The 22,703-nt window shown below is 37.6% G+C and overlaps 1 long non-coding RNA gene across 3 annotated transcripts in view; it reads right to left on the bottom strand.

The window, feature by feature from the left end:
- The window catches only part of LOC129619662 (uncharacterized), a 290,932-nt gene that overhangs the window by 21,081 nt on the left and 247,148 nt on the right, over positions 1-22,703 (bottom strand). For all 3 annotated transcript variants that reach the window (XR_008698024.1, XR_008698025.1, XR_008698026.1), the window contains one exon: positions 10,672-10,727. This is a non-coding gene — a long non-coding RNA (uncharacterized LOC129619662). The remainder of the gene's footprint in view (positions 1-10,671; positions 10,728-22,703) is intronic.

The raw sequence follows: 22,703 nt of genomic DNA, 5'->3' as shown, positions 1-22,703 counted from the left end.
GAAGGGATTAAATATTTATAAATAGTCCACTGACTGGCATACACTAGATAGTGGATAAATGTTGGTTCCTTCTCTTATTCAAATTGAGAAAACGGATGCAAAGAAGATGCAATAAAGTACTCAGCATCTAGAAAACAATTAACTAAAGAAAAAGTATCCAAATCAAGCTCCTTTGTTTTCACTTAAAATGTCAACAGATTAATTACTGGAACATGAGAAGTCTAGTCAAGCAGCGAGTTATGGTTTCTAAATATTAGCACAGTTAGTTACACACAATAATAACAGCTCCTTGTTAAGAACCTCAGCCCACCCTTAACCCCAGTTAGCCCTCCAGAAATAGAAACTATCTGGGGACCAGACATAGACAGATTGATGTTTGTCCACAGCCAGTGATGGAAAACTCTGTGATGGTAGGTCAGTAGCGCCATCTATGTGTGAGAAGGATAACATATGCTTCCTGGTGATCTTTTTCAATGAAATGACTGGGTGTTTGGTAATAGAGAAAGGAAACAGAGCTCAGGTTCTGAGCCATCCAGCTTTTGCGAAGGCCCTGATGGGACTTTTTAACTTCAATTTTCTAAGCCAGTTGTTTATGTTAGAGATAAGAATCGTTATATTAGGCAGGTAGATCAAGTTGTTGAAAAGACCTGCAGCATGCTGAATTAACATTTTAGTGAATTAAAGAGCAAAAATCTTTGAACATTGGTTGGTATCTACAGATATTCATGCTTTACCTAAACATATTAGTAAACATTCTTACATAAATACTCAGTATTTATAAATATTTTCAACTTATAGAAAAGAGCTTTAATATCCATTACCTTTTGTGCCTGACCAAAGCAAGGAATCATGAAAAAAGACTAATCCATATACTTCCTGCTGCTGCTAAGTCGTTTCAGTCGTGTCCGACTCTGTGCGACCCCTTAGACAGAAGCCCACCAGGCTCCCCCGCCCCTGGGATTCTCTAGGCAAGAACACTGGAGTGGGTTGCCATTTCCTTCTCCAATGCATGAAAATGAAAAGGGAAAGGGAAGTCGCTCAGTCGTGTCCGACTCTTCGCAACGCCATGGACTGCAGCCCACCAGGCTCCTCCGTCCATGATATTTTCCAGGCAAGAGTACTGGAGTGGGGTGCCATTGCCTTCTCCAATAAACTTTGTACTTTGTGTGAAAACAAAACTTTTAATTATACTTATTTTAAATTAAAATAGATCAAAAATACTAAAATGCTTTTCCATTTACAGAATTTAATAATTCATATTGTTCACAATTAAATTACATTTACCATTTTCTGGTAGGAAAATAAGTAAATTTTAGGATTTTCTGACAATTATCTATGTTAATTTGATCTCGATAATTAAATATTTTTTCAGAAAGAAGTATATTTCAGGAAATAAATAAATGCATTGAAAATTTGTGTTAAATTTATCTCATTTGATCATTTTCAAGCATTAATTTTTAGTATGAACACAATAAAAAAGTGTTCACCTTAAATATCCTAGTTTGTAATACACTGACGTCTCAGAGAGAAACACTTACTCCACTAAATTTAAGACTGAGATAGTTTGAGAATCCACCATTAGCCAATTGGGAAGGAGAGAGGAAAGAAATCACCTCCGGGAGGTGGGGTTTTACATTCAATCTCCCTGCTTTATAACTTCCTTCAGTTAGCACACATCTTAAGTCGTTTGACATTTCCTTGAACATCTGGTAAAACCTGAGATCTTCCCAATGTCGTATCGGTAGAACTGATGCAATATATTTAATTGAGCAATATATATTGAACAATATATTTAAATTGCCAGAATTTAAAGGAAAGGAAAAAAATGATCATTTAAATAATTTGAGCAAAGATTTTTGTGTTCCTTTAAACAACACGCGAATCTCCCATGACAAAACCTTTCTTAGCTTGCAAGTGGAATGATAATTTTGTTTTCTTTTTTTTCAACCAGTGCATTTAAATAGAAAAGATGGGAGGGTGAAAAATGGTAGGGTGAAGAGACTAGCTATTATTTAGTTTCTACTCTTTTTCAGGCACTTTACACATAGTATCTCATTTAATCCTCCCAGCAGTCTTTTAAGAAAGTATTAACATTTCCATTTTACATGTAAAGAAACTGGTTCAAGAGGGGTTCAGTGGCTTACAGTTAGTAAATTGCAGTCTCAAGATCTGCCTTCCAGTTTCCCTAACTCAAATACGTATGTTCAAGGAATTCCCTGGTGGTCCAGTGGTTAAGACTCTGTACTTCCCCTGCAGGGGACACAGGTTCAATCCCTGGTCTGGGAGCTAAAGATCCCGAATGCCATGTGATGTGACCAAAAAAAAATAAAAATAAAAAATATGTATGCTCACTCCATTACCCTACACAGCATACCTATAAGAGCAAAAATTAATATTAAAACACCCACACTAATTTTAAAAGCCAGCACAAAAGTGTAAATTATGTATCATTCTTTTTTAAAAGGGGGGTTCAAATAACAGTAAGAATTAACCTGTTATGTTAAAACAGTAGTTTTCCTTGGAAGGTAGAAATTAGAAGGGGGTACAATGAGGTCTTCTGAGGTATAGATAATATATTGTTTTTATTCTGTGTTTTAATTATACAGAAGTGTTAATGATATTTCACCAAGTTGTACACTTGTGGTTTACGTACTTTCTCTTTGAAAAAAATTTAAATACTCATTTTTCAGTTGGATGAGATATCTATTTCATGACATTTAGGCTTGAATTGATTCCAACCAAATGCTTCTCTTTAGCTTATACGAAGTCCAAACGTCTTGGATTTGAAGAGCTAGGCAGAATATCTTTCCAAAATGATTTTCATCTTAAGCATCTATATTTCTTTTTCTGATCTTATTGAATCCACAGAGGTCAGAGGTAAATACTTAAAAATAAAAATGTGAACAATTTATATACCACCAGTCACTTCAAAGGTGACTCAGATCAAGAACTGGCTCCTGTCTTGAAGATGATGTATTTTTTTTTTCCTCTTGCTGTATCAAGCTGCTTGGCCTAAGCATACCTAGAATATACACCATAGTACTGACTTTTATTTTTATATTTAATACAAATGCTGTAACAAGAAGAAAGCATTTGCAATAAATTTAACTCTAGAAATGTCCCTGTTCATTACTTACTTCTGGACTAGATTGGTCCTATAACCTACAGTCTTTGCATGAGTAGCAGATTTTAAAAGAGACTATTTATAATTTCGATATTGAAAGGACATAAGGAAGAAAGGAGGGAAGGAAGGAAACAAGAAAAGAAGTTTAAAATGATTTCTAATTTTAGAGATTAATTCTGAAGTTTCTTGATATGTTATGGAAATTTTTTCTTCTGTCCATATTTTAGAGATAACCCTTATAAAATTACAAATTTACAAGTCAGAAAATACTATGAAGTGTTTTACAAATATTTCAATAAGACAACTTGAGAACGATTTTACTCTTGGCCAAAAGGTCAAGAAGAGATGAGAATGATTTTTAAAAGTAGGTAGCATTACCAGATCTTACCAGAAATATTTCATTTGAATCCTAACCAAGCTTTTACACCTTATTTCTGGGCTACATGAAAGAGAGCACAGAGATGAACAAAGTAAATGACACTCCTTTCACTGAACAATCAGAGCAAATATAAAAGGTAGGATATTTCACAGGATAACTGATTCACTCCACGCAACAATTTCAGGATCATAAGTAAAGATATCACTGGAGAGTCCAAGAGACTTAGAGGATACTATCACTGTGTTGTATAGCACTGGGTAGTATCCTGATTTGCAAAGAACTTTCCTGGTGGCTAAGAGGGTAAAGAATCTGCCTGCAATGTGGGAGACCTGGGTTCAATCCCTGGGTTGGGAAGATACTCTGAAGAAGGGAATGGCTACCCACTCCAGTATTCTGGCCTGGAGAATTCCATGAACAGAGGAGCCTGGCAGGCTACAGTCCTTAGGGTCATGAAGAGTTGGACATGACTGAGCGACCTTCACTTCACTTCTGCTAAGAACATTGAAGAGACCAACCAGGGGATATTACGATGCCTGCCGATAACTAGCCAGTGATATGAAAGGCAATAGAAATCATCATATTTTTACCAACTTTTGTGCATATTAGAGTTCCTTGCACTTTTTTTTTTTTTTTTTTCCAGTACCAGTGCCCTGGACTCTACCCCGGACCAACTAAATCAGATTTGTGGAGTGGTGTGGAGAAGACTAAAGCAGTTGAAGGATTTTTAAACCACCTCTAGGTGATTCTAATATGCAGCCAAATTTGGAAACTACCAATTGGCAGAGTACTTTTCAAAGTTAGAAGAGATTGGTAAGACTTTGGGTTGAATTTCAAGGTAAATTGTTTCACTTCCAGCAAGAGGTATTCAGTATAAGTGTAATATTTCAGTTATGATGACTGAGAATCAGTGAAACGTGGGGGCGTAAAGATGGAGATTTGCTTTTTTTCATTTAAAATTCTCTGTATCTGAAATTAACTCTCAAGACCCTGTTTTAGTTGGTAGCAAAAATGTTCAATTAACTAATCAATACCATCTAGAGACTTTCAGGTAAATTCAGTTCCACCCAGTGGTTTGAAAAGCCAGCTCAAAGTTATTTTCTTGATCACCTTGCTGAGCATGGGCACTACATAAACTTTTCTTCTTCCTCTAGTCCTGCCGCTACTGGTCATTTTCAAATAGAGGGAAGGGTGGGGAAGAGCCCCTTAAGAAACTGAGCATGCATTCATTGCGAGGATATCATAGCTGACTATGCTGTCCCTTCCCAAGTCTACTTCAGGTCCGGCCTCTAGAACACTTATAGTCAACTTTCTCAGTGGGGGAGATACTTAATGCTGGCTCTATCATGTGGCATATTGGTTTCTGCATGAGTGTCCATCTAGCCTCTACACTGATTCTTAGTATGAGTAATTTCCTGAAGCCCAGCTCTGAATCAGGTAGACCCTAGCTGGGGGTGGTCCATACCTCAAATCTCTTAAAGGATCAGTCTTTCCTTACCACGTATGCCTCTCCTTCCCCGATGCCTCAGTGGTGAAGAAGCCACCTGCAATGCAGGAGCCACAGGAGACGCAGATTCAATCCCTGGGTCAGGAAGATCCCCTGGAGGAGGAAATGGCAACTCACTCCACGATTCTTGCCTGGAAAATTCCATGGACAGAGGAGACTGGAGGACTACAGTCCATGGGTTCGCAAACAGTCAGACACAACTGAGTACATGCCACACCTACACCTGCAGGAGTGAAACATTTTAACATTTCTGACCTGTATGCCAGGCAAGGTGCTTGCTTGCGTTCCCTTTCACTACCCTTTCATTGGGCCATTCTGTTACTTCTTTTGTTTTCTTCAAGCCTTCATAGGGTAAAAAAAACTGACAGATTTTCATATATTGGAAATCTAAGCAAAAGAAGGTATGGCACACATCTACTCTCTCAAACTCCCCCCAAAATTAATTTATGGGAAAAATGTAATTGTTCTTTTCTGCTTCAGAATTATCTGGGTAACAGAAAAACCTCATTGTCTTCACTTCAGTTTGTTGACCCTTCCCTGACCCCTCAGCCTCCTCCAAAAAGCAAAAAGCAGCACTGAGATAGGTAGGGTAACCACTGTCCCAGTTTGCCCAGGACTCAGTTTTACTACTGAAATCCCAATCTTAGGCAAACTGGAATGGTTGACCACGACCCAGGGCACAGATTTGAGAGGATCAGCCAACCTATCAGATCTTCTTACTTTAATATTATTTTGAAATCTTCTCCACCCATCATACAGAGGCCTTTTCCTCTCAGAAGTCAACAATATTCCAGATTTGAATTCTTGATGAATCTCCTGTCAAATGGAAACAGCATATCTCTATTTTGAACTGTGGGAGGGGTTGTTGCAGAAGAGCTTATATACTATATGACTTCTCAAAGTAGTCGTCTATCACAGATCAATACTTCATATGTTATGCTAAGAATATACTTTGATGGGCTTCTCAGATGGCTTGGCGGTAAAGCATCCACCTGCCACTGCAGGAGACACAGGAAACACCGGCTGGATCCCTGTATTGGGAAGATCCCCTGAAGAAGGAAATGGTTATCCACTCCAGTATTCTTGCCTGGGAAATTCCATGGACAGAGGAGCCTGGCAGGCTTCAGTCCATGGGGTCTCAGAGAGCTGGACATGACTTAGCAACTGAGTATACTTTGATAGCCTTCCAAATAACATAATAATCCTCAGAAATAATGAATCTGGTATGGATTATGAAAGAAGACATAGGCTATGGCACTAGCAAAGTTACTTTTTGAGAATGAATAAATGAATATTAATGCAGATTTACAATAAAATTGTGCATGTATGTAATATAAGGATTCTATAATGAAGGTATATCTTCAAGTCCATAATGTCTAAAAAGCTAAGAAATTCCTTATTATTGTTATTGATTTAGTAAAAGCAGTATGGAAAAGCCACCATCCATCCACAAAGTTCCTCAGCCACATTCAGGACATGAACAAACAGACCAAACAAGAACAGAAGAATGAGAATCCAGATAAACATGAATGACCTTTCAGCTGTCACTGAGTACACAAGGTTACAAGCTTAGAGAAATTAACTAGAAAGGTGGACGAAGATCCTGCAGATGGAAGGCAACTCAGACTCAGGTGGTATGAGAAGCCTTGGTTTCAGTAGTATTGTGTGTATTATGGAACCAGTCCTGATTCTAAAGCTAAATTCTGCCTTTAATTTATGCAGAGGCAGGAACGTCAAAACACAGGGAATAGCAGTGAAAAGGCAGGTAAGCTGACACCTTGCCAATAAACCCTTGCTCTGAATAGATTTTCAAGGTTCAGAGAAGTCTAGTGCAATGGAAATGTACCAGGCTGCCAATATCAGTCTAAAGATCTCCCATTATAATTGTACTCATTCGAATGTTTATTATGCTTCAGTAAATTGAATAAACACTATTCTGATTTACACACCATTTATTCTCTATGCAATATCAGAATTTTTAGAAAAACAAATTCTTATCTTTTTATTGCAGTGTACTTTTCAAAAACTCCACAACTGTTTGTGCCACTTAAACTAAGGTTTTATTATGAAATAGATTGATCAGAGGTAAGTACTTCAAAATAAATGTCAGGATGTAATATAAGAAATGCTTTATTTGCTAATAATTAATGTTTGTCATTTTAGACAAAACAAATACTAATATATATGAGCCAAAGATATAAACAAAGTCCACAGAAGAAATTACAAGGAAATACAACGTGTACCTTGGATTCAGCACAGATGGCATTTTCATCTTACTGATTCACAAAGACTAAAGAAAATTGAACTTCCTTGTCAGTGATTTTTTTTTCTTTGTTGGGAAAACTTCTATCATAAAAAGACAGGGCTTTATTTTATTTATTCTTCTTAATAATTTTTCAAGAGTTCAATACAGATTGAAAAAAACCCATTCACCTCCATCCACACTCGAAATCTTTATTAATAGCTTGTGAGTCAAAATGTTCTTAATGAGGGGGAAGAATCATAATTATTGAGCAAATTATTAAGACAATGATATGACTGAGTAATACTCCATTGTGTATACGTACCACAGCTTTCTTATTAAAAAGAATACATTTGAATCAGTTCTAATGAGGTGGTTGAAACTGGAGCCAATTACACAGAGTGAAGTAAGACAGAAAGAAAAACACCAATACAGTATACTAACACATATATATGGAATTTAGAAAGATGGTAACGATAACCCTGTATGCAAGACAGCAAAAGAGACACAGATGTATAGAACAGTCTTCTGGACTCTGTAGGAGAGGGAGGAGGGGATGATTTGGGAGAATGGCATTGAAACATGTATAATATCATATAAGAAATGAATCACCAGTCCAGGTTTGATGCAGGATACAGGATGCTTGGGGCTGGTGCACTGGGATGACCCAGAGGGATGGTATGGGGAGGGAGGGGGGAGGGGGGTTCAGGATTGGGAACACGTGTACACCCGTGGCGGTTTCATGTTGATGTATGGCAAAACCAATACAATATTGTAAAGTAATTAGCCTCTAATCAAAATAAATAAATTTTTTAAAAAAGAAAATGATATGATTCTAGTACCTTAGAAACTATGGAGAGAGAAAATTTCATCTCAATTCTTTCTCTAGTAACAGAGTTCAGCCTAGGTGCATGGAAGGTGTCCAATAAAATACTTGCTTATTTAATTTGTTTATGCTATCCTGGAGAAGGGTCACACCACAGTAACGCTAAACCATGCATTTCATTACACCACTGATACAATGTGAATGCTTATGCTTCAAATTCTACTTATATCCTTTAAATTATATAGGCTCAGGATGGACTAAAATCCTATAATTTGATCCTCATAAAGATTTATTTTTTCTTTTCCCTGTTGTCACTTAATTTAGCTCCTTAATCCAGACAATATAAAACTTGCTGTTACATATTCTTTGTCCTATGTTAAGATTTCTCTCCTGTGTCACTTAGGCTTACAAAATTTCTCAAGTAAATTATTATGAACAATGAAAACCATGTTTTAAAATTAAAGCGTAAACTAATTTGAAAAGTGATACCAAATGTCAGCATACAAAAGGCTGGACTTGTAAAGACTATGGAAGTAGGATTCTTCACAAAAAGGCAATAAAAATTCCCTAAAATGGTAGAAGACTTTTGTACAATTAGATCTATAATCCTGGAAAGAATTTTGCCCTCATCCCCATATGGTATGTGTTGAGAGTCGTTTGCTTCTCTTAAAAAATAAGGATATATTTTCCCATTTTTCTCATGAGGCTGAAATTAGAAAAAACCTAAAGTCTGTCTATATCAATTGCTTTCTCAAAGTTATTATCAGGTCTTTATTGGGTTGAACACTAAACTTGTGACCTTAAAGTCCTTCAACTACCTATATATCATATAGAAATAATCCCAGGTGGGATTATGGAATCAACAAGGCTGCCCTGGATATCATCTGGGGAAACAAGCCTTCACCACTTAAAACGATAGTTTTTCTTGTGCTCGTATATAACAGATCAGAATATCAGCAAGTCAAGTTGCTGACTATTTCCATTAACTTTTGTAGATATAACAGTCTCTTGAATTTTACCTTACTGTGTGTAGTAAAGTCCTGAAGAAAAAAAAAGGGGGGGGATTCACATTTTCAAAATTGTTTCTCTCATTTAAACAACACCCACATGGCAGCAGCGAGTCACTAAATCTTTCACAAAATGCTACCTGATGTTCTTTAAAATACCTAGCAACATTGGACATTCATTTTGGTTAACCATTCTAGTCATTTTTTACATTTTTGTATCCGTTTCCAAAGGGGGAGAAATGTGGCCCTTATATAAACCTAATGCCAAGAAAAATGTAAGCTAGTATTCATTAAAATACCCAGTCTTTGCAAAGCTAAATTCTGCTCAGAATTGCAAGGGAAACGCCCGTTCACAATGCCTTTGCTACCACAGCAAATTGTTTCAACCATCTTCATGCTATTTAAAGTGTGAAGAAAATACAGACAATCTTCTGGAATGCATTCATTACCTTGAAAGTGCTTGACATGCTGGCCGTGCCCAAATGAATATGATTACAGCTTTTGTCGTACAAAATACTTTTACCTCATTACAGTCTCAAGACAACTTACGTTATAATCTCATTTTCACTTACAATTGCTCCCAAAACTCTCCATTGAGAAACTTTCATACTATAAACACAGACTTAAATTTACCTTTTATATTTTTTAAAAACGGGGGAAAAAATCTCTCCACCCTGCCCCCAAAAGTTCTTAAGAATATCAGAGATTAGTTATAAGATTTGAAAATTCCAAACTACCATGGGCATTTCAATGATTAGAATCACACCTACAGAGCACAAGGAGGAGCAAAAACCAAAGAAATTCTGAGTTAATCTGTGTTAACATCTGAGTTGTCAGAATGAAATTTGAAATTCATTTGTGAAAGATATTTTAATTATATACAAATGATCTATGCCCTCCTTGTACCGTATTACTTGGCACAAATCATGAAGATGATTTTCTTGCCAGAGTAAATGTTCATTAGTAAAGAGAGAACATTCATGATTTAGTAAGCTTAAAATGTAAATATTGTAGAAAAATTTAGAAATATAATATTTACATTAATGGTATTCAAAACTTATTGTAGAGAACCGAGGGGAAAAGGGGGCTGGGATAATTGGGGAGATTGGGATCAACACATATACACTATTGATACTATGTATAAAATAGGTAAAGGATCTGCCTGACAAGCAGAAGTCCCAGGTACAATCCCTGGGTCATGAAGATCCCCTGGAGAAGGAAATGGCAACCCACACCAGTATTCTTGCCTGGGAAATCCCATGGACAGAGGAGCCTGGTCCTACAGTCCATGGGGTCTCTAAGAGTCAAACGTGGCTTATCCACTCAACAACAACAACATAAAATAGGTAACTAAAAAGAACATACTGTATACCACAGGGAACTCTACTCAATGCTCTGCGGTGACTAAATGGGCAGGAAATCCAAAAAAGAGGGGATATATGTATACATATAGCAGATTCACTTTGCTGTACAGGAGAGAATAATACAACATTGAAAGCAACTATACTTCAATAAAAAGTTTCACAAAAACTGAGCCATGACTCAAAAATGAGTTTAGAAGATTTCTTTTTAATAGAAAAATGTATTACCTTTCCCCATCCTACAGTGATGCTGTCTTCTTCCAGGTAATGAATCTTCTCATATCCTACCAAATAATCCAAAATCGTCATTGTGACCCTGCTCTGGCTCCTACATGCCTGCCCTTACTCAACACCCAGCTAACATTTCAATGCCTTCACTTGTGCCGTGCATCGGCCCAAATTACCTTTCCTCTGCTCTACACATCCCCCAGCAGCCCGTGAACTTAGACTCTTCTTACAGACTTAACTAGAGCATTACTATCTTCTTTGAAGCTTTTCCACACACCCAGAGAAGGATCCACCACTTTCTCATCTGGGCCATTTAGCATTACAACTATAACATTTCACCACACATATCAGTTTACAGATTCCATCCATCGGCAAGCTCCAGCAATTCTACTTCTTTTTTTAAATTTATTTTTAATCAGAGGATAGTGGCTTTACCGGTGAAAGCAATGGCATCCCACTCCAGTACTCTTGCCTGGTAAATCCCATGGATGGAGGAGCCTGGTGGGCTGCAGTCCATGGGGTCGCAAAGAGTCGGACACGACTGAGCAACTTCCCTTTCACTTTTCACTTTCATGCATTGAAGAAGGAAATGGCAACCCACTCCAGTGTTCTTGCCTGGAGAATCCCAGGGATGGCGGAGCCTGGTGGGCTGCCGTCTATGGGGTCACACAGGGTTGGACACGACTGAAGCGACTTAGCAGCAGCAGCAGCAGTGGCTTTACAATATTGTGTTGGCTTCTGCCATATGTCAACATGTATCAGCCATAGGCATACCTATGTCCCCTCCCTCTTGTACCTCCCTCACACCTTCCACCCCAACTCACCCCTCCAGGTAGTCACAGAACACTGGGTTTGAGCTCCCTGAGTCAAACAGCAAGTTCCCACAGGCTATCTATTCTATATGTAGTAACATATATGTTTCCATGCTACTCTTTCTATTCGTCCTACTCTCTTCTTTAGCCTCTATGTCCACAAGTTTGTTCTCTATGTTTGTGTCTTCATTGAGCTGTGCTGTGCTTAGTCACTCAGTCATGTCTGACTCTTTTCGATCCCATGGATTGTAGCTCCCCCCTCCCAGGCTCCTCTGTCTGTGAGGATTCTCCAGGCTAGAATACTGGAGTGGGTTTCCATGCCCTCCTCTAGGGGATCTTCCCAACCCAGGGATTGAACCCAGGTCTCCCACATTAGTGGAAGATTCTTTACCATCTGAGCCACTAGATTTTATATACATGCATTAATATACAATATTTGTTTTCCTCTTTCTGACGTACTCTACACCATATAATAGGCTCTAGGTTCATCCACACCATTAGAACTGACTCAAAGGCATTCCTTTTTATGGCTGAGTAATATTCCATTGTATATATAGTGGTTATACTTCTGACATCTATCTTAAATTACCCACTTCTCTTCATCTTCTTTACCACCACTCAACCCAAGCCATGGCATTGTTTCTGGTCTTGTTGATCACAATACTCTCCTAACTTACCTCTTTCTTTTGCCCTGCACCTTCCACTCCTTTCCAACTCTATGCAGCCTCCAGAGTAATTTTTTTTTAATGTCATCAGATCAGCAACCTGCTTTAAGTCCTTGAATATGTTCCTACAGCTTTAAGAATCAAACCTAAATTCCTCATGGCCTGCAAAGATGTGTAAGATCTGCTCCTCCTGCCTTTCCAACCTCAGATCAGATCACTCCCAACCCCAAAGCCTCATCATTCTCCAACAACAACACTGGAACTCTGCTCTTCAAACATTCTGAACTCCCCTGTGTTCATTTCTAACTTCAAGCTCACACATGCCATTCCCATTGTCATTCCCCAGGTCTCCCTTGATATCACCCTCAGAAAAGTCCTTTATCACACTGTGTAAAGTGGTCCCTCCTTCAATTACTCATTACCCCATTTTCCCATATATACTGATTACTCTGTGTTGATTTGTTTACTTGCTCACTCTTTGCCCTCATTCCTAGAACATATGGGCTTTGTGAGGGCAAAACTTCTGCCTGATTGGATATCTTCCATTTCAGCTCCCTGTCTGACCCACAGCAGATGCTCATTAAGTTGCTGTTCAGTCACTAAGTCACATCCAACTCTTTATGACCTCTTTATGGACTGCATCCTGCCAGTCTTCCCTGCCCTTCACCATCTCCCAGAGTTTGCTCAAACTCACGTCCACTGAATCAGTGATGCCATCCAACCATCTCATCCTCTGTTGCTCCCTTCTCCTCTCACCCTCAATCTTTCCTGCATTAGGCTCTTTTCCAATGAGTTGGCTCTTCACATCAGGTGGCCAAAGTATTGGAGTTTCAGCTTCAGCATCAATCCTTCCAATGAATATTCAGGACTGATTTCCTCTAGGATTGACTGGCTTGATCTCCTTGCAGTCCAAGGGACTCTCAAGAGTCTTCTCCAACACCACATCTCATTAAATATTCATTTTATTAAATAATTCATGACTTAGGTTTCTCTCCCTATTACATGATAAACTTTTTGAAAGCAAGCATCATACCTTATTAGTCTTTGTCTTATTAGTCTTTCTAGGTCCAGAATCTAGAAAAGTGGTTTTGGGATAAGATAAATGGTCCATAAATGATTGTGGAATACATACATTAAAGAATATATTTTAAAACTTGATTAGCATCTTTAGAGATACAATATGTACAAATTGAACCCTTAAACAGCATTTAGACCTTCGAAGGTATTCAATAAACGTTTGTTAAGTGAAGGAATGAACCCAATACACACATAGATAACTTACCCCTCTCGCTGCACTAGTACCTTAAAACACTCACAATATACCAGGACTTTAAAAACTCCTTATCTAAAGATCAAGTCAGAACATGTCAGGACTTAAAAGTTTTAGTTTTGTGCGGATAGTAAGAATCTCTCATTCAAAGCCAATGTCTTTCAGGTGTTCCTGTTTTCTCTTCTTCCCAATTAAAGCAAAATCAGAAAACATCTGGAACTTTATACAACTATGCTCTATAATTTCAGAAAATGTTAGTCAAAAAGTCTGGCCTTGAAAACATTTTTAAAATAAAACAGGCTAATGTGGTAAGCACTGTTGCTGAAGAGTGCATAGTCTTTAATCATAAAAGCTTTTAAATTGTTTCAACTGTCATTCAGAACAATGAAAAGAATCTGTTTGAATCAAGCTGTTGATAAGCTCATAGTCTGAAAGTGAAGTTTGAGGCTTGGAGGAGCGTGAAGGCAGGAAAAAATCATTTTTTATAAATAGTTTATTTTTTTAATGTAAAACATGTGTTTGGATTAAAAGCAATCATCCTTTCGTGCTTATATTTTGGCAAAGAATCTTATGTAGCAATCACAAGATTAGGACCATAAGCGATAGACTTAATAAACGATCAGTCCATAAAAAAATTAGAAAAACAATGGCAATTAAAATTTAATATTTTCCCATTAACCTTGACCCTACCTGGAAACACACTTTTTCTGTGCTCATTTCACGGGAAAAATAGCCACTCATTTTCTTCTTTTTGATTCTGCTTTCAAATGCCTGTATACAGCTTAATTGGGGGTTAGGGGAACAAACAAATAATAGTTCACCCAAGATATATTTGAACAAAATAACTTTTAAAAAATATAAAATTTCTGTGTGGTACCTATATACAATGGAATATTGAGTGTAAAGTGAGTGAAAGTGTTAGTTGTTCAGTCATGATACTCAGCCGAGGTAATGCCATGTGTAGCAACACAGATAGATCTAGAGATTATCATACTGAGTGTAGTAAGTCAGACAGAGAAGGCCAAATATCATATGATGCCACTTATATGTGGAACCTAACATTTTTTAAAAGTGATACCAATTAACTTATTTAGAAAACAGAAACAGGCTCACAGACTTCAGAAACAAACTTAAAGTTACCAAAGGGGAAACATGGGTGTGGGGGTATAAATTAGGACTTTGGGATCAACATATACGCACTGCTAAGCATAAAATAGATAATCAACTAGGACCTACAGTATAGCACAGGGAACTCTACTCAATATTCTGTAATAACCTATATGGGAAAAGAATCTGAAAAAAAAAATTCAGTTCAGTTCAAAAAATTAGATATATATAAATGTGCAACTGATTCACTTTACTGCACACTTGAAACTAACACCCCATTATAAATAAACTATACTCCAAAATAAAATAAAAGTTAAATTAAAAATATAAATATAAATCTTCTAAGAAGTCAGAGAAGACTACCAAGATGTTGTTTTATGAAATTCCAGAAGCTCCACGGGTGATTAAAATTTCAGTGTTGCGTATTGAGTCCTCTAATTTGCACCTTGTAATTGTACTGCTCTTTCCACTGGACCCACCATATTTTGAATAATTAATATGAACCAAGCACTTGACATCTGTTATCACTCCTCTTACTCCATACAGTCACGTTAGACATTATTTCCCTTTTGTCCATGAGGAAATGAGGCAATTGCCAGGCAGGATTTAGTACCCTCAGAATCTCCACAGAATTCTCCAAGCCTCCAACATGGACAGGCTCTCTCTGTTAGTGGTTCTCAGACCAAGAAGAGAATAAGACTTTGTTAGAACTGCAAATTCTTAGTCCTCCAATGGAACCTAGTGAATCAGAAATCCTTGGGTTGGAAGGTAGAAGTTGCGCATCTGTGTTTTCTGAAGCCCTTCAAATGATTTTGCTGAAGCTTGATTTTAATGGAAACACTAGTGTTGACAATATACACTACCACAGGTGGTAATAGATAGCTAGCGGGAAGCTGCCATATAGCACAGGAAGCTCACTCAGTGCTCTCTGATGACCTAGATGGGGAGGGGGCAGGCAGGGAGGCTCAACAGGGAGGGAATATATGTGTTCTTATAGCTGATTCACGAGTTGTACAGCAGAAACTAACGCAACATTGTAAAGCAACCATCAGTTCAGTTCAGTTCAGTCACTCAGTCGTGTCCGACTCTTTGTGACCCCATGAATCGCAGCACACCAGGCCTCCCTGTCCATCACCAACTCCTGGAGTTCACTGAGACTCAAGTCCATCGAGTCAGTAACGCCATCCAGCCATCTCATCCTCTGTCGTCCCCTTCTCCTCCTGACCCCAATCCCTCCCAGCATCAGGGTCTTTTTCAATGAGTCAACTCTTCACATGAGGTGGCCAAAGTATTGGAGGTTCAACTTCAGCATCAGTCCTTCCAATGAACACACAGGACTGATCTCCTTTAGGATGGACTGGTTGGATCTCCTGCAGTCCAAGGGACTCTCAAGAGTCTTCTCCAACACCACAGCTCAAAAGCATTAATTCTTCAGCGCGCAGCCTTCTTCACAGTCCAACTCTCACATCCATACATGACTACTGGAAAAACCATAGCCTTGACTAGACAGACCTTTGTTGGCAAAGTAATGTCTCTGCTTTTGAAAATGCTATCTAGTTTGGTCATGACTTTCCTTCCAAGGAGTAAGCGTCTTTTAATTTCATGGCTGCAGTCACCATCTGCAGTGATTTTGGAGCCCAAAAAATAGAGTCTGACACTGTTTCCACTGTTTCCCCATCTATTTGCCATGAAGTGATGGGACAGGATGCCATAATCTTAGTTTTCTTAACGTTGAGCTTTAAGTCAACTTTTTCACTCTCCTCCTTCACTTTCATCAAGAGGCTTTTCAGTTCCTCTTGCTTTCTGCCATAAGGATGGTGGCCTCTGCATATCTCAGGTTATTGATATTTCTCCCAGCAATCTTGATTCTAGCTTGTGCTTCTTTCAGCCCAGAGTTTCTCATGATGTACTCTGCATATAAGTTAAATAAGCAGGGTGACAATATACAGCCTTGACATACTCCCTTTCCTATTTGGAACCAGTCTGTTGTTCCATGTCCAGTTCTAACTGTTGCTTCCTGACCTGCATACAGGTTTCTCAACAGGCAGGTCAGTGGTCTGGTATTCCCATCTCTTTCAGAATTTTCCACAGTTTATTGTGATCCACCAGATGGTCAACACCAAAATCAGATTGATTATATTCTTTGCAGCCAAAGATGGAGAAGCTCTAAACAGTCAACAAAAACAAGACCAGGAGCTGACTGTGGCTCAGATCATGAACTCCTTATTGCCAAATTCAGACTTAAATTGAAGAAAGTAAGGAAAACCACTAGACCATTCAGGTATGACCTAAATCAAATCCCTTATGATTATACAGTGGAAGTGAGAAATAGATTTAAGGGACTAGATCTGATAGAGTGTGTGATGAACTATAGATAGAAGTTCGTGACATTGTACAGGAGACAGGGATCAAGACCATCCCCATGGAAAAGAAATGCAAAAAAGCAAAATGGAGGCCTTACAAATAGCTATGAAAAGAAGAGAAGCAAAAAGCAAAGGAGAAAAGGAGAAAAAGCATCTGAATGCAGAGTTCCAAAGAATAACAAGGAGAGATAAGAAAGCCTTCCTTAGTGATCAATGCAAAGAAATGGAGGAAAAGAACAGAATGGGAAAGACTAGAGATCTCTTCAAGAAAATTAGAGATACTAAGGGAATAGTTCATGCAAAGATGGGCTCAATAAAGGACAGAAATGGTATGGACCTAACAGAAGCAGAAGATATTAAGAAGAGGTGGCAAGAATACCCAGGAGAACTGTACAAAAAACATCTTCACGACCAAGATAATCATGATGGTGTGATCACTCACCTAGAGCCAGACATCCTGGAATGTGAAGTCAAGTGGGCCTTAGAAAGCATCACTATGAACAAAGCTAGTGGTGGTGATGGAATTCCAGTTGAGCCATTTCAAATCTTGAAATATGATGCTGTGCAAGTGCTGCACTCAATATGCCAGCAAATTTGGAAAACTCAGCAGTGGCCACAGGACTGGAAAAGGTCAGTTTTCATTCCAGTCCCAAAGAAAGGTGATGCCAAAGAATGCTCAAACCTTGCACAACTGCATTCGTCTCACACGCTAGTAAATAATGCTTAAAATTCTTCAAGCCAGGCTTCAGCAATACATGAACCGTGAATTTCCAGATGTTCAAGCTGGTTTTAGAAAAGGCAGAGGAACCAGAGATCAAATTGCCAATATCTGCTGGATCATGGAAAAAGCAAGAGAGTTCCAGAAAAACATCTACTTCTTCTTTATTGACCATGCCAAAGCCTTTGACTGTGTGGATCACAATAAACTGTGGAGAATTCTGAAAGAGATGGGAATACCAGACCACTGACCTGCCTGTTGAGAAAGCAACTATGTTCCAATTTAGACTCTGTGGGAGAGGAAGGAGGGGGATGATTTGGGAGAATGGCATTAAAACATGTATAATATCATATAAGAAATGAATCACCAGTCCAGGTTCAATGCAGGATACAGGAAGCTTGGGGCTGGTGCACTGGAATGGCACAGAGGGATGGTATGGGGAGGGAGGTGGGAGGGGGGGTTCAGGATGGGGAACACGTGTATACCCGTGGCGGATGCATGGTTGATGTATGGCAAAACCAATACAATATTGTAAAGTAAAAATAAATAAATAACCCCCCCAAAAAAATTAAATGACTGCTCTAGTTGAAATTGTGTGCTTTGAAATGTAACTTCAAGGCCAGTCTCTGACTGCTTTGCACATGAGCATCACTTCTCCTAAGTCATATGTGTAGAAGACCCCCAGCTCTTCCACTCTCTGGTCTGTTGACCTCGATGCTTGTCCTTTCCTACATACTCCCTGAGTCTTGATCTGTGTCACATCTCTTCTGCTCTTTCTTTCCCTGAATTTCTCTTTTCTTGCAATTTTCTCCTCTGAGATCAACCTTGCCGCTCCTGAAACTGCCTTTGTGATGTCCCAGCCCTATGATCACCCAACTACTCCTCTTGGTTTTTTTCTTACAGAAGACTTCCCACCATTAGAAGGCTACAGAGGGCCTACAAGTTTCATCAGAGAATGATAAAAAAAAAAATTCTTTCCATGAGAGGTTGCTTTGCCATGGCAGACCCAGTCTGGCTATATGCTGACTTCCACTGTTATCTTCCTGGGGCCTTGAGAGCTGACTTTGGCCAGAAATGGTTAAACTCAATGCTAGGTTGGGCTCAGGTTCAAAAATAGGACACAAATATTATGGCTTACCCAGATATTTTAATTGGGAATTTATCATCTCATATAAAACTAACATCAGCTATGCAACTATGTATACTCTTTAGACAGAAAAAATCATGAATAATCTTGATTATATCATCTTTGTAACTATAAAAATAGGCCCTTTCAAGATAACAATGGAGGAAAATGCAGTTTTAGATTGTTAATCCAACAGCAAAATTTCTAAAGTAGTAGAGTTATCCATCAAATCACATACTGAGGCACTTAACATTTAAAATAAATAAATAAACAAAAGGATGAATAATCAGTTGGCTATCTCTTTAATTAGGTATACTACTTTCTGGAAGCCATTATAATTGTTGAAATACTATATAAAATGGACTGATTATCAGAAAAAAATACATGTAATAGTTTCCTAATTTGTCAAATAAAAATTTAAAGTAAGAAAGATAACTAATCATACAAAGCTCAAGAAACATCCTTATTGATCTTCCTGGGTTCCTAGGACATGTGTGCTCAAATATTCAATGGAATGCTATGACAATGTGAGGCTATTCATATATTTAATTGTATGATTCACGTTAAAAATACAGAATGTTATGAAACATAACAGACCTTCCATAACTGCTTTGAGAAGAAAAATTATTAATGACAAAAAATCCTAAGTCAAAGAATCTTTACTGATTATATCACAATTTAGTAGGGATGAGGAAAAGATAAATGGATGTTCTCTACTCCCTCATAACTATATTAGAAAAGAAAAGGCATAATCCACCATGTGCTGTGCTGTGCTTAGTTGCTCAGTTGTGTCTGATTCTTTGAAACCCCATGGACTGTAACCAGCCAGGCTCCTCTGTCCATGGGGATTCTCCAGGCAAGAATCCTGGAGTGGGCTGCCATGCCCCCCTCGAGGGGATCCTCCCAACCCAGGGATCAAACCCAGGTCTCCCACATTGAGGGCAGATTCTTTATCATCTGAGCCACCAGGGCAGCCCAATCCACCATGTACCTCACATTATTTTTTTCTTGCAAAAACTACCTTAAAACACTGGGACCAACCATGAACAGAGAATGGATAAAGAAGATGTGATCTATATATATATATAATGGAATACTATTCAGCCATAAAAAATAAAATTTTGCCATTTCCAACAACATAGGTGATTCTATAGGTTATTATGCTAGGTGAAATAAGCCAGACAAGGACAAATATTGTATATTATCACTTATATGTTGAATCTAAAAAATAAAACAAACAAATGAATATAACAAAACACAAACAGACTCACAGATATAGAGAACACACTAGTGGTTACCAGAGAGGAAAGGGAAGAAGGGAAGGGCAAGATAGGGTTAAGGGGTTAAGAGGTACAAGCTACTAAGAATAAAATAAATAAATTACAAGGATATACTGGAAAGAATAGAAAATATAGCCAACATTTTAAAACAACTTTAAGGGAATATAATCTTTAAAAAATAATGAATCAGGACTGCACTGCTGCTGCTGCTGCTGCTAAGTCGTGTCAGTCGTGTCCGACTCTGTGCGACCCCATAGATGGCAGCCCAACATATTTCTCTGTCCCTGGGATTCTCCAGGCAAGAACACTGGAGTGGGTTGCCATTTCCTTCTCCAATGCATGATAGTGAAAAGTGAAAGTGAAGTCTCTCAGTCGTGTCCGACTCTTAGAGACCCCATGGACTGCAGCCTACCAGGCTCCTCCGTCCATGGGATTCTCCAGGCAAGAGTACTGGAGTGGGTTGCCATTGCCTTCTCTGCTATATTGCACACTGGAAGCTAATATAATCTTGTAAATCAACTATATTTCAATTAAAACTTGGGGCCAAATTTTAAGATGTACTTTTATAAATGTATTAAGTCTGATAAATCTCTAATTCACTTCAGGGTAAGAACAACAGTATCCTGCCATGGTCTATTGCTGTACTTATTGTCAGCATATGATGAAATCTCTGAGGCAGAAAAAAGTATTCCTGGGAATTTCCAAATATTTCCACAGTATTTCATGAAATACTAGATCTTGGATGTCAGGGCTAACTCTGGGTCATCAATCTATCATCTAATTAATTTCTCAAGCAATTAGTACCAAGAATAATACTGATGCCTAGTTTTTAAATAATCCCTAGAGAACACAGGGATGGAATACAGAAAAACAGTTCACTGTTCAGTACTGACAAAGCAAAAGAGCATTTAAAAAGAAGCCATCAAGTTTTGTTTTCAGTGAGAACCACAGAGATTTCTAAAGAAATTTCAACTTCCAGAATTTTTTTGCAGGAAGTTCCTCTACTTTTTATGTCCAAATATGTACAGCTGCTTAGAATTTTAGATCTAAAAAAAAAAAAACTATCCATAAAATTTAATGAAATGAATTATCAGCATTCTATCAGCTGAAAATTTCATTTTAATAAATCATTTTAAAAAGTATTGTGAAACCAAAATATACATATGCTATTGATCTTTATATGACATAATTATAATTAATCAAATCAAATAAACATAACATGAAATGTGCTTGTTTGTTGCCGTCCAAAGAACTGGCAAATTGAACACTGTGTTTAAATTATTTATCTAGATAAGATAGAACTATTACCAGATTAATAACTCCACAAAAAATGTTTCTTTTTACCTATATGTTTATTTGCTTCTTTGCTTGTTTTATTGTGATATGTTGTGGTTTTATAGAAATATTTGTAGTGCTATCCTGTTATCCAAACATAATCATAATGACAATGAGACACACTAAAATTCACCCAAAATAGAACATGACTATTATTTGCATTACTTAATGCAACCCATTTACAGGCTGTATCAGAACATGTGTGACTTAACTAGTCAACAGATGTTTGGAGAAAGAGCATGTAGTATTTTTTGGAAGTAATAAAATAAAATGGAGAATAACCAAGAGTTACACTTTAGCTATCAATTTTTGCTTCTGAAAAAAAATTATTTCAGGAAAACCTCTTAAATAACTCATGTTCCTTAGCAGCTAATAAAACAAATAATATGTAAGCTCCATCAGCACAGAAATCATTGTCTGCTTTTTCACTAATATATTCCAAACACTGATATATTCCAAACTGCTTTTTACATAATAAGTGCTCAATAAATATTTATTAAATAAGCAAATCATGACAAAATATCTAAATTTCTTTCTTTAATGAATTCTGACCCTGTTGATTCCTGAAAACAATAGCTTTGACTTCAGGTTTTCAACAATGTGCCATCCTATTTTGTTACTTTCATAAACATAATATAGAATATAACCATGCTCATGTATAGAAATTATATTTTCAAAGTACTGTCATATCTCAAAACTTTCCCTTTCAATATTTACAAAGCTTTCTGAAGAAGCAAGAATTTAATTGCAAGAAAAAATCATTTTTATTTCCAGCATATATTCATCAATGTCAAATAAACTTGAACTAGGAGCCTTTTAAGCCTCAAACCCTGCAGAGGGGGGTCCTGAGTCATAAGAGGAGAAATTGCCTTAAAATAGAGCAAACATTCCAAGTCAGTCTTTTAGGTTATCAGGATTAAAAGCAGGAACCACTGTTCCAGGTGGGACAGGCCAATACTTGGAATGATACATTTCAAATTTGAGAGTAAATACAGTTCTTGGAGATCATTACCCCCAAGGTTTCATCATACAGATAGGAAAAATTAAAGTCCAAGAAGATAAATTAATAGCCTAACAGTGAAACTAAATTCGAACTCCAGATTTGTTTCCAGTTCCATTTTTACTTCATCTGTACAAGAAACATTAGAAATGGAAAAACGTATTTTTTATAATATCCATCTCGGAAAAAATTATCAAAGCCTGAGATAATCTATTGCAATAATGCCAGAGTTCGAACAGACACTGCACTCCATGAACTGAAATGGTGAGCATTGTCTATACTTACACAATAGCTGCCCACATACCCTTGACAGTGTCTGCTCTGTATTATTTTCCACATCTCACCATCTATAGGTG

The sequence above is a fragment of the Bubalus kerabau genome, chromosome 9 (assembly GCF_029407905.1).
Source record: "Bubalus kerabau isolate K-KA32 ecotype Philippines breed swamp buffalo chromosome 9, PCC_UOA_SB_1v2, whole genome shotgun sequence".
Classification (NCBI taxonomy): domain Eukaryota; kingdom Metazoa; phylum Chordata; class Mammalia; order Artiodactyla; family Bovidae; genus Bubalus; species Bubalus kerabau.
The sequence above is the reverse complement of the archived record's forward strand: the minus strand, read 5'-3'. Positions and strand labels throughout refer to the sequence as shown.